Source organism: Schistocerca americana, chromosome X (assembly GCF_021461395.2).
Source record: "Schistocerca americana isolate TAMUIC-IGC-003095 chromosome X, iqSchAmer2.1, whole genome shotgun sequence".
Lineage (NCBI taxonomy): Eukaryota > Metazoa > Arthropoda > Insecta > Orthoptera > Acrididae > Schistocerca > Schistocerca americana.
The window spans coordinates 828,346,030-828,358,216 of record NC_060130.1 but is presented as its reverse complement, the minus strand read 5'-3'; positions in this window follow the sequence as shown (position 1 = coordinate 828,358,216).

The following is a 12,187-nucleotide window of genomic DNA, read 5'->3' as shown; positions in this document are numbered from 1 at the left end:
ACCGAGCGATTCTAGGCGCTTCAGTCCGGAACCGCGCTGCTGCTATGGTCGAAGGTTCGAATCCTGCCTCGGGCATGGATGTGTGTGATGTCCTTAGGTCAGTTAGGTTTAAGTAGTTCTATGTCTAGGTGACTGATGACCTCAGATTTTAATTCCCGTAGTGCTTAGAGCCATTTTGAACCAGTTCCGCAGGTAAACATAAACATTTTTCGATGAAGGCATTGACCGGCTTATCTCACAGTGGGATAAATGTATTAACAGCTATGTCACTTACTATTAAAAATTAAAGTTTGCCGACTTTCTTCTCTCTCTCTCGTTTCCATTTCACTGCCCCTCATTCTGAGATATGTTCCGCCATGCGCTCAGATTTTTGTCATAAATGTTTCCTATGTGAATAATTCATTAGCCTCGTTATTTCGATTCTTCGATTTCAGGTTAACAGACAGACAGCGATGTTTCCAGCTTTTGTGCCCCGTCCAGCCAGCTGTGCGAGTGACATGTGCGAGGTACTTCATTCCTATGCGCGATAGTCGGCACACCGACAATATTTCGCTTCGCCTTCTGTAATGTATCTCTTCCGATAACTTTATTTTTTCGACTGTAATTAATTAATGGCATTCATTATACGGAGCGTGACTGTTTGCGTAAATTAATGTGTGTTTTTTAAGCACACAAGTGGAAAAGAGAGATAAACTTTATTCAAAATTTTATTAGTATTTTCCCGAGAACAATGTATTGAAATGAGCCCATTGTGTGCTCGTTCCCGCGGATATCAAGAGACAATTCTAGTCTGCACCTGTGCGTCCGCGTAAAAATGCTATATTCCCGCTTTTGTTTTTGGAATCACGTAGGAAAAACTAAGCTTACCGAATGATAATCAGAAGCCCTCTAAGCTATGCTCCGTCTGTTCATCCTCTCTCGTCAGCTATGTGGCAAACTTATTTACACTTACTCCTGGACAAAAAATAGAATTCGTTGGGAGAATTAAAGTCAATTAACCTGATTGCTAACAACGGTAGGTGTAAACGGTAGCCGGCCGGTGTGGCCGTGCGGTTCTAAGCGCTTCAGTTTGGAACCACGTGACCGCTACGGTCGCAGGTTCGAATCCTGTCTTGGGCATGGATGTGTGTGATGTCCTTAGGTTAGTTAGGTTTAATTAGTTCTAAGTTCTAGGGGACTGATGACCTCCGATGTTAAGTCCCATAGTGCTCAGAGCCATTTGAACCATTTTTGTAAACGGTAATGTTTCAAAACTTTGTCACCAACTAATTGTCACGAAATAAATACTTCATGAGATTACTACCAGTACAAGTAAAAGATTCTCGGGGTGCCACTCGATGTGTTTTGCAATATTGCATACAATCAGACTTAGGTGCAACTGCTTAGTTCAAGGGCCAATGAGATACAGAGTCACAAAAGCTTAAACAGGGACTGCAAATGGATATGCCTGATGGGCTCTTGCAGTGCGACAGAGAAACCATGGCGTCTCTGAGAATCATTAGGGTGACTTTTACATATACACATTTTTTAGTAGTATTTAGTTCTGCTCAGTATTTTGTTAAATATGACGATATTTTGACATAATCGTTTCAAATTCCTAGCTTTTTGAAGCGTAATCTAGTAGTGAATTACTTCTTTTTAAATGTGTGTATGACAGCCGGAGTGGCCGTGCGGTTCTAGCGCTGCAGTCTGGAACCGCGTGACCGCTGCGGTTGCAGGTTCGAATCCTGCCTCGGGCTTGGATGAGTGTGATGTCCTTAGGTTAGTTAGGTTTAAGTAGTTCTAAGTTCTAGGGGACTGATGACCTCCGATGTTAAGTCCCATAGTACTCAGAGTCATTTGAACCAAATGTGTGTGTGAGTGTGTGTGTGTGTGTGTGTGTGTGTGTGTGTGGAATCTTATAGGACTTAACTGCTAAGGTCATCAGTCCTTAAGCTTACACATTACTTAACCTAAATTATCCTAAGGACAAATACACACACCCATGCCCGAGGGAGCACTGAACCTCCGCCGGAACCAGCCGCACAGTCCATGACTGCAGCGCCCTAGACCGCTCGGCTAATCCCGCGCGGTTCTTTATAATTAATAAAGGAAAAGGATTATGAATGTTCGTAGGTAACAATGAAAGATATAACTACTGAAATTAAATCAGCCTTATTGTTCACAGTTCAAGAAACAGAACAATTGATGACTTTTACTCCCCATACACGGTCAACTATTAAACCAAATGAATGTTCTTTCCTTGTAGCAACTGAGAAATCGTCGTAACGAATACGTTGTAGAATTTCTTCACGTCTCAGATGTTGTGGACTAATAACGGCTCGCCATGATGTTAACCATGGCCGTTGTTCATGAAGTGAAGTGCTTGTGGTGTAATTATTTCACCACAACACTGTCCGTAAATTCTTTCATCCGCGACTAATATTTTTTAGAGATGACTTATAATCGCGCAAAATGTTGCCAAACATGCACGCGCTCCCTGCCCCAAGCTAGCTGAACGTCGTTTCTGTTCCTTCGTCGCTGCTGAAAGCTCATCCAGATAAACGCGCCAGGGGAAAAGACAACGTACTTCCACCTGCTTACTTTGGTGACTACTGTAAATTCAGATTTTTCAGATATCAGATAGTAACATAGTGCTATGAGCTTCATCTGCAAGTTAGTATCGATTACATAATATCGATTTTTAAAGATGCAATATAAACAAGAAAATGTTTTAAATCTTTATGTTGTAGTCATGTATTTTGTGGCATTACGTGGGAAGTGGGTGCCTGAAAACCATTAGCTCCTCTACTTTCCCATTCGTAAGCTCTATTTTCTGTAGGTGCATGTACATACTGTGCAGTATTTAGTGGAGGGTGAGCTCTAGGGATTTTGTGACTAACTCTTTCTGTGAAGCACAACGACTTTCTTGTAATGTCTGTCACTGCAGTTCGCTGAACAGTTATGTGACACTATATGAGTCTTTCGTTTTTATTTGTGTTTCGGGTGAACATTTTGTTTCACATCTTCGTAACTTAGAACTTGCACAGAGTTTAGTAAAGGCTGTACGTCTTTATAAATTGAATAGTGTATGTAGTGGCCTGGCAGTCTCGTGAAACTACTGATTCTCGCAAATAGAAAATAAGAAAAATATAACCTTAGTATAAAACCGTTTTCAGATATTTCAAGATATTTCATATCCATTGGATTTTCCAGGTAGTACTTTGTTAGTTACTTGTACACACTCGTGTTGTTTCAGCATCCTGAAACTTCGTGCAGGACAGCTAATTCCACGAAATATACGTTCAAGCTATGTCCCTATCTTTCCTTATGTCGAGTGACAAAAAGACCTAGTGTGGAAGACTCAAAGATCCATGCTTCCCTGCCCCGCCCCTTCATTAAAGAAAGGTCTTAGGGTTGTAGTCTCGGACGGCATCTTAGAAAGTAGTAAAATTTCGTCTTATTGTACACAGGGTGTGAAAGAGTTTCCTAATTTATCGACTAAGGACGACGTAGAAGCTTTGCAGGGGATAAGGGCGCGAGGAAACTACCCTTCAGCCGTCAGTGAGATACAATAAATTATAACAAGATAAGGAAAATGCAGAGATTGGACACTACTACGAGTATATGAACTGAATAGTGATCAACAAAATGTTTGTAAAGTCCTAAATGTTGAATAGCGCCAAGAATACTGATCGCATCGGCAAAGTTTTGGGAAAACATGGTGTTGAAACTATTTTAATCTCTCCTGTAAAACTGATGACTCCCTTAGAAGGGTAAAATATGTACGCCATCCATTGGCAACAGCTGGCGTGTGCGTTATTTTGTGCCGTTCTGGGCCAATATATTTCATAGACCACGAAACGAGGTATTATCGTCCGTCCAGCCACGCGTGAGAGGAATTATAGCTTTCAGCATACTGATAAGTCGATCATAGCCCAACACACGTTATAGTGGGGAGACAGATACAAAATTTAATGGACTATCGTTTTAGCCAAGACAATGCATTTCATTCGCGCTTGTTTTGAGAGTAAATATAAATATGTAAATATCGTAATAATTTTAACGGAAAAGAAGATGGAGTTAAGTAACATATGGATGTCGACCTTGCACAAAAAGAGAGATTCTAACGATCGGTGACTTGTAATCAGGAATGATGTCACCGGTCAGAGATAATTATTCATTCGGAAACACGTGATAAATAGAAGCGTCCTCTTCACTGAAGATGTCTCCCGCAGACAGGAACGAAACTTTAGTGAATAATTTGATACAGGAAGTGTGGCCTCTCAGCCCAGATGTTTTAACAGAAACGCGAAGCTTGCATGAAATCAGCACTAAAAGTCGGTGGATACTAATGCATGTCACAGATATGATAGAAGAGCGCGAGGCAGCCTTAATATCGATACGATCTTATTACAACGGTTTAAAAAATAAATCGGAATGCGAGTATAGCTTTACGGATACCGGTAAGCTCTTTCTGAGCGGGTCTTTTTGTTGTCGAACATTCGATCGACTAAGATTTTAACTTCTAAAAGCCGAATACAGAAGTACATATTGGTAACTAAAAAAAAAAAATATGTACCCAGGATTGAAGATGTTCGTTTATTGCGAGCGTCGTGCAGCACATTTTCAGCTTTCGCAGGGATTCGCCTGCTCCAGATGGGAGGCGCTGCGGTGTGCATGGTGGTAATCGCGGCTTGGGTCCTGGAATTGATTCCGGGGTCAGCCACCCGCGACTGATAGCTCCCATAAATCAATGCGACCGGCTGCCGTGATGACTGCGTGAGCCCGTCTGTTGTCGATTCATTCCCACCATGCCATGGCGACCCTATTTCCAAGGACCGTTCATTCATCTTATACGCTTAAGCCCTACACGCCTATGCACATTCCCAAAATTCATTTAGAGAACATGATTCTTTTTCTGGTGTGAACCTTCAGCTTTGTAGCGAGGTGCACTTTAGTTTCGAAAGTTGTGGACGATTAAAACTGAGTGCCCAAACAGGACTTGTAGAACAACGGTCTGGATTCGAGTACTAAATCAGCACACCAATTTAATCTGGTAGGAAGTTTCAGTACGTTTCTTTACTTTTTCATGTACAGTAAATGAAGTGCAGGAAATTTAAATTTCTTATATTCACAAATCCGGTCACGGAAACTGACAACGGCTGGGAGAGCCCTCTATATCCGCATCCAGTGACGCCTATGGGCTGAGGAAGACACGGCGGTCGGTCGGTACCGCTGGCCCTTCAAGGCACGTTCACAAAAGCTGTACTTCTCAGTTTGTGTGAGATCTAACCAATCACTTATTACATGCAAATATGGATTAAATACGATTTTCTTTCACTTTACAACTATCAGCTATTTTATTAACGTGTAGGGTTGTGATATACTCACAAATTCTGCCGATACCCATTATTCTTCGCTCGACCGGCGCCATCTATGTGTAGCGACTTCTACACCCATACTTGGGAAGTCACCGTACGGTTTGTGTTGGAGGCTACATAATGTACCAATGTACCAATGTGAATGCCATTCTCCCCTTAGTGCTGGGGCGGCGGGGTGGGGGGGGTGGGGGGGGTGGGGGGGGGAAGGGGGGGGGGGAAGGTTCTCACTGCACTTAAATACTAACCCAAATTTCTCTAAATATAGCGTCGTGGTTATTACACGACGTATTTGTTGGAGGGTGTAGGGTGTTCCTCGGAATTCATTCTTTCGGGAGTACCTAAGTCTCTCAGCGCTCGCTGCATAGCATCTTTCGACTTAGTATTCCCCCCCCCCCCCCTCTTCTCCCCCCCTCCACCCCTCCCTCACCCAGCAATTTATTGAGTGTTTCTGAGAGAATCTCACATCGACTAAACAAACCCATAACGGGCCGTGCTACTCTTCTTTGAATCATTTCTACCTCTTCCGTAAACCCAAATTCAGTAAGAATTCCAGATCGACGAAGAATATTCAGTAGTTCGTCGAAAGAGGATTTGTAAGCGATTTCTTTCGTGCGTCAATTATACTCAATTACGATTATTCCGAGAGGTGTGAGTCTGTGAATGAGCGTTCCACAGGTATATTTATGTGGCTGTTCCAAATGAAACTGTTCCGAATCGAAACTCCTAGGTACTTTCAGATCGTGACTGATAAAACAGACCGTTGACGTAGTCGGATAACAAATATTTATTTGTGTTAATAGGCAACAGTCAGATCTGCACCAAGCATCTAAGCAGCGAAGATACCTTTGACAGGGATTTCTTCGGCAAAAGTAGTGGCAACTGGCATAAATCGACACAGACAACCAGACAACAAACGCGATGAGGTCGTTTTCTCTGGTGTTTTGGCACATATTTGCATCTTTGTTTTTGCAACGTATAGGTGGAGTTAGCCCAAACAAATACTTATCACGTCTTTCATGTGACGCCCATGGTTTGCTTCCAAATAAAAAAATTAAAAAAAGTGTTAAAAGTGGAATTTTATGTGCACATTCGACAGAGCGGTCCCAGATTAGTTTAGTGAGATATTCATTTTGCCGATATGTATGAACAAAGACAGCAAAATACGAAGAATAAGCAGTACCCCGGAAGTGAGCGACATCATCGCGCTGGACCGGGCAGACTGCTAACGCCGTGGAGAACCGCGCCACTCAGTTGCTGCTGGAGTACTGGCTGTTCTTCGTGTTTTACTGTCCCTGTTAACACGTATCGATAAAACAAATATTGTACTAGACTTATACGGCAGCGCTGTATCGAATGGGCACGTAAAATTCTGATTTGTGAATCATTTTGTTCGAAACGGGAAACAAACCGATGCATTCCATCGACGCCGGGCCTCATATGAAAGACGTGATGAGCAGCATTTGTTTGGGCTAACACCAGCTATACGGTGATAAAGTGTAACAGCAAATATCTGACGAAACACGACAGAAAATGAGCCTGGCGACTCTTAGGAGAGACAGCCTTTATGTATATGTGCGTATATACATATGTATTGCACCGCAGATATTGCGGAAATGGAAGGTGGAAGTGATATGTGGTTTTCACAGAATGGATTGTAATCAGGGGCTCGTACTGTTAGCCAGTCAACAGATCGCAATAATACGTAGAAAACGTATTTTTGGTGCAAACGTCCACTGTTTTTAAAAATGGAACAATGCCTGTTGACATTAACAAACTAAAAGTAGGATAAATTAGAATGTCAGTAGCGTTTGTTGCAGGAATCTAGTGGGAGTCGCTTACGAGATATCAGATTTTGAAAAGTTACCACACCAACACTCGTACAATACCTGTGATAGTATAAAATAAAGAACAATATAAGGGCATACAATAGTTACGTGAATTCTGACCGCTAACGAAACAACTGGCCATCACAGGTTGTGTTCAAAAATGGTTCAAATGGCTCTGAGCACTATGGGACTCAACTGCTGTGGTTATCAGTCCCCTAGAACTTAGAACTACTTAAACCTAACTAACCTAAGGACATCACACACATCCATGCCCGAGGCAGGATTCGAACCTACGACCGTAGCAGTCGCACGGTTCCGGACTGCGCGCCTAGAACCGCGAGACCACCGCGGCCGGCGGTTGTGTTCAAAATGACCAGCGGCAGTACACGCTTCCAGTCTGGTATGAACGGGGGAGATGTCCAAGCAGCTTGCAGTAACACATCGTTGCATATCATTGGATGTAGTTAGTATGTCCTTGTAGACATCGTCTTTCAGCTTTCTCTGTAGAAATAAGTATTCAGGCTTCAAATGTGGGGAACGGGCCGATCAAGATATAGGTCCCCAGCGTCTAATCCAACGATTTGGGAACCATTCGTGAAGACATGCTGTAGTACTTCATGCACTACGGGCTGGACAGCCATCACGCCTTCTAGTGCCTGGATAAGATGGTCTGTTAGGAGGCTGCGAAACCTGTGAGCGTTCAGTGTTCCGCCTATGGAAAACGGACGTTTGAGCTGATGGTTCACTATCCTACACCACAAATTTGCACTATATGGATGCTCTTGAAGGAGAGGGGGGTGTGGGAGCTGATTATTGCCATATTATCCCAGATTTGGAGGTCGAAGATGTGAAAGGTGCTGAGGTCGAAAATGTGAGGACGGTGGAAAAAGTGAAGCACCGTGACAAGAATTGCCTTAATTGTAGATCTACACAGCACCTTTAAAAGGTATGTGCTGAGGATGGTGATGCGATCCCCTACGTACATGGTGAGGGCCTGTGTTTGAGCTTCGAGCCATGGGGAGCCAAGCTTTTCGAACATGCACCTATTGCTCATCGAAACGAAAGCCCTAGTACTCAGCTGGAACTCGACATCCCGATTACGAATACACAGATGAACCAAAAGTTTCTTTGGCTTTTTCAAAAACACACAGGGAGGCTGAGGGTGACTGACAGTTCGGGATGACTCACATACAGTGGAAATGCTATAGCACGCTTGAACCAGGAACGTCTCTTCAGAACCCGATCTGATGGGTATCCATTGCTTCAGAACCATGGGTGGCCATTTCAACGGTGGAGCCTCATTATTTCCTTGAGCAAACGTCTTGAACGTGCCCAGTCTTCACGTAAAACAAACATTTGGATCGCCGGAAGTGACAGGTGTTCCGGTCATGAGAAGGACTAAGCGCGTGATTGTGATTTGCCACCGTCACGCGCTTGCCGCGGGCGTACCTTAGGCTGCTTACGGTGCCCGGTAGAAAAAGAGACGCCACGTGGAGAAGACCGACCGGTGCCAAGAGCGGCAACCACAAGCAGCGACATTTACAGCTCTGCGGTTCAACCAATTCCTGTGCCTCGGTTATAGGACTGACATTCTCAAGCGAGGGGTCCTATAGTCTGACGACTTCCGCCCGAAGTCGGGAATCAATAACATTATGAAGAAGAGTGTCCTACAACATGGCATCCGTCTATGACATACAAATTTGCAGGTGTGGGTCATATCCAGTAACTACCGATAGTACGGCTATGTGGGCGCTTTGTTTGAAAGAACTTAAACTTCGCAGCGGCGAACAACACCTAGGACTCGAAATACCTATAGAGAGTGGCAATGACCTCCGCGAGACGAACTGATTCCGGCTGAGTAAGGGGCAAAGGATTAATGCAAATGAGCGAGATATCTACGTCAACCCAAGAAAAGAAATATGAACACGCAAAAGTGTGAAATGGCGGCAGTTTGTATTCGACCCACTCCTCTGCGTAGACGTCGAACTTGTGGAATGGCAGAGCCACCGGTGTCTGCTGCTGTTGTCGTCGCCATGAGCGAGGCCTTGATACAGGGCTTGCTGCAGAACTTGTCAGTCCTCAACAGCAATGTGACCTTGTCCGTCAGTTGAGCGAATTGCATCGACTGAAACATAAAAAAGTTCGTGCAATGACACAGGTTCCTCGTTTTGGGCGTCCACCAGGGTGAAAAAGAATAAGTGACAAGTTAAAACAAGGGTCACGAAAGAAAAATAGCCATAGAGGAACTCCGCAAAAGCTTAAAACTAAACGCCGTCTATTCCCGAAGAAAAAAGGAGAAAATGCACAATGATCCCCCATTGGAGGTGATTAGACACAGAACTGGATAGTGAGGACGTGCCACCGCTTCAGAAAATGGAAGCCAAAACAAGAACCAGCCCCTGTCGCCACCAGTTTGTTTTATCCATGAGTGGAAGTGCAATAAATAACAGAAGGCGTGAGTAATCAGCACACTTCATATCTTTACAAGCGAAGACAGAAAATGGAACAATACGAAACTTCAATGACTGTGCTAGCGATGCCACAGAGACGGCGATCAGCAAAGTCCGTGGTTGAAACCAATGGTAGGATTGGCGGGTAGAAAAAATCGCAAAACAGGCCAGTACCAAGCAGAGTTGAACTCCAGATGAGGGCGATACGGCTGGCGAAGCGTCAAGGTAACAGCAATAGCATAGTCCAGGATAGGAATGCCCAAGAGCGGTGCCACTTGTGCTTATGAAGCCCTGCCGCCGTAGGAAAATGTCTGTCGGCGGTGAGTGTACAGTGGCGTGGCACAACAGCGCCGGCGTGCAGCTGTTACGCCGGCCAGATGTTGCTCTCGCTGTCTGGCTTGGCGGAAGCTGCTGACCGTAACATGCGTATAACGTGTGACATGGGGCAGGCGCCATGGCGTAGGCATTGAGTACTGCGCGTTCTTTCATGTATTTAATGTCCCAGTTCATACATACCGATTAAAAGAATATCGGACTAGACTAATTTGGGACCTCGTTAATTCCGTTTAAAAATCATTTTGTTCGTAGCAGGACATAAACCGACGCTGGCCGTCACCACTTGACGTCACATTTAAGATGTGATCAGAAGTGTTTGTTAAGGTAACTCCAGATATAAAGTGCAGATTGCAGATATACACCGAAACACCTCAGAAAATCTATATGACGGTTCTTACGTGGGACACACTCTATCTCTAGCCGCTAGGACAGTTTGACCAGATAGTATGTGCTGCTGGAGGTACGTAATGTTATAACCTTTCCCACCTTCCTCCAGCAGAATACAAGGAAGTACTGGAAGGTATATTGTCTTCCCGACTTTCACGCCGGCCGGAGTAGTCGAGCGGTTCTTGGCGCTACAGTCTGGAACCGCGCGACTGATACGGTCGCAGGTTCGAATCCTGAATCAGGCATGGATGTGTGCGATGTCCTTAGGTTAGTTAGGTTTAAGTAGTTCTAAGTTATAGGGGACTGATGACCTCAGAAGTTAAGTCCCATAGTGCTCAGAGCCATTTGAACCATTTTGAACAGACTTTCACATCACATCCTTGGGACTCTCTCATACAGTGTCAACTAGTACGTGTTTGGATACTTCTGATAAGGTAACGTATACTATCACAGAACGGCGAGTGTAGTATATATCACAGCTGGCGTAAAAATGATCACTTTACAGGTACTGCTATATCTACAGCTGCATGGATACTCTGCAAATCACATTTAAGTGCCTGGCAGAGGGCTCATTGGACCACCTTCACACTAACTCTCTATTATTCCAATCCAGAACAGCTCGAGGAAAAAACCAGCACCTATAGTTTTCTGTGCGATCTCTGATTTCCCTTATTTTATGATGACGATCGTTTCTCCCTACGTAGATCGGCGTCAACATAATATTTTCGCATTCGGAGCAGATAGTTGGTGATTGAAATTTCGTGAGAAGATTCCACCGCAACGAGAAACGCCATTGTTGTTATGATCTCCACACCAAATCCTGTATCATCTCAGTGAGACTCTCCCCTATTTAGAGATAACACAAAACGCCACATTGTGTACCGTGATTCGTCACTCCGCAAAAACGTTATCCCACTGTTCAATCGTTCAATGCTTACGCTCGTTACACCAAGTGAGGCGTCGTTTGACATTTACGGCCGTGATTTGTGGCTTATGAACAGCCGCTCGACAACGAAGTCCATGTTTTCTCACCTTCTGCCTAACTGACATAGTACTTACAGTGGATCCTGATGCAATTCGGAATTTTTGTTTGATAGTGTGGATAGATATCTGCCTATTACACATTACGACCCTCTTCTACTGTCGGCGGTCTCTGACAGTCAACAGACGAGGTCGGCCTGTACACTTTTGTGCTGTACGAGTCCCTTCACGTTACGTTTGCACTTCACTATCACAGCGGAAACAGTGGACCTAGGGATTTTTAGGAGTGTGAAAATCTCGCGTACAGACGTATAACATAAGTGACACCCAATCGCCTGATCACGTTCGAAGTCCGTGAGTTTCGCTGAGCGCCCCATTCTGCTCTCTCACGATGTCTAAGGACTACTGAGGTTGCTGATATGTAGTACCTGGCAGTAGGTGTCAGTACAGTGCACCTTATATGAAAAAGTGTGTTTTTGGTGGTGTCCAGATACTTTGTATCACATTAAGAGAGTCTTGCATAGAATAGAGTTGCGCAGATAGCTGAATCAAACTAGTCTTCGGACTGAAGACCAGAACGGCAGATATTATAAACTGATATCAAAATTAATAGATCACGAGTGGCTTACTTGGACTATCCATTGTTCCGTGTCTGTACTCGAATGCTACTGCATTTAAACACAATAATTTTCTGCGTGCTTATAACAGTAAACTGCTGGTAGTAAACAGTTGTCTTTACGATAAAATGAACTTTCCACAAAGGTCACACATTATAATATGGAGGCTAGTTTAATTGGAAAGTCATTGTAAATAACTTAAAGGAAGCAAATAAGTCCTTGCTTTA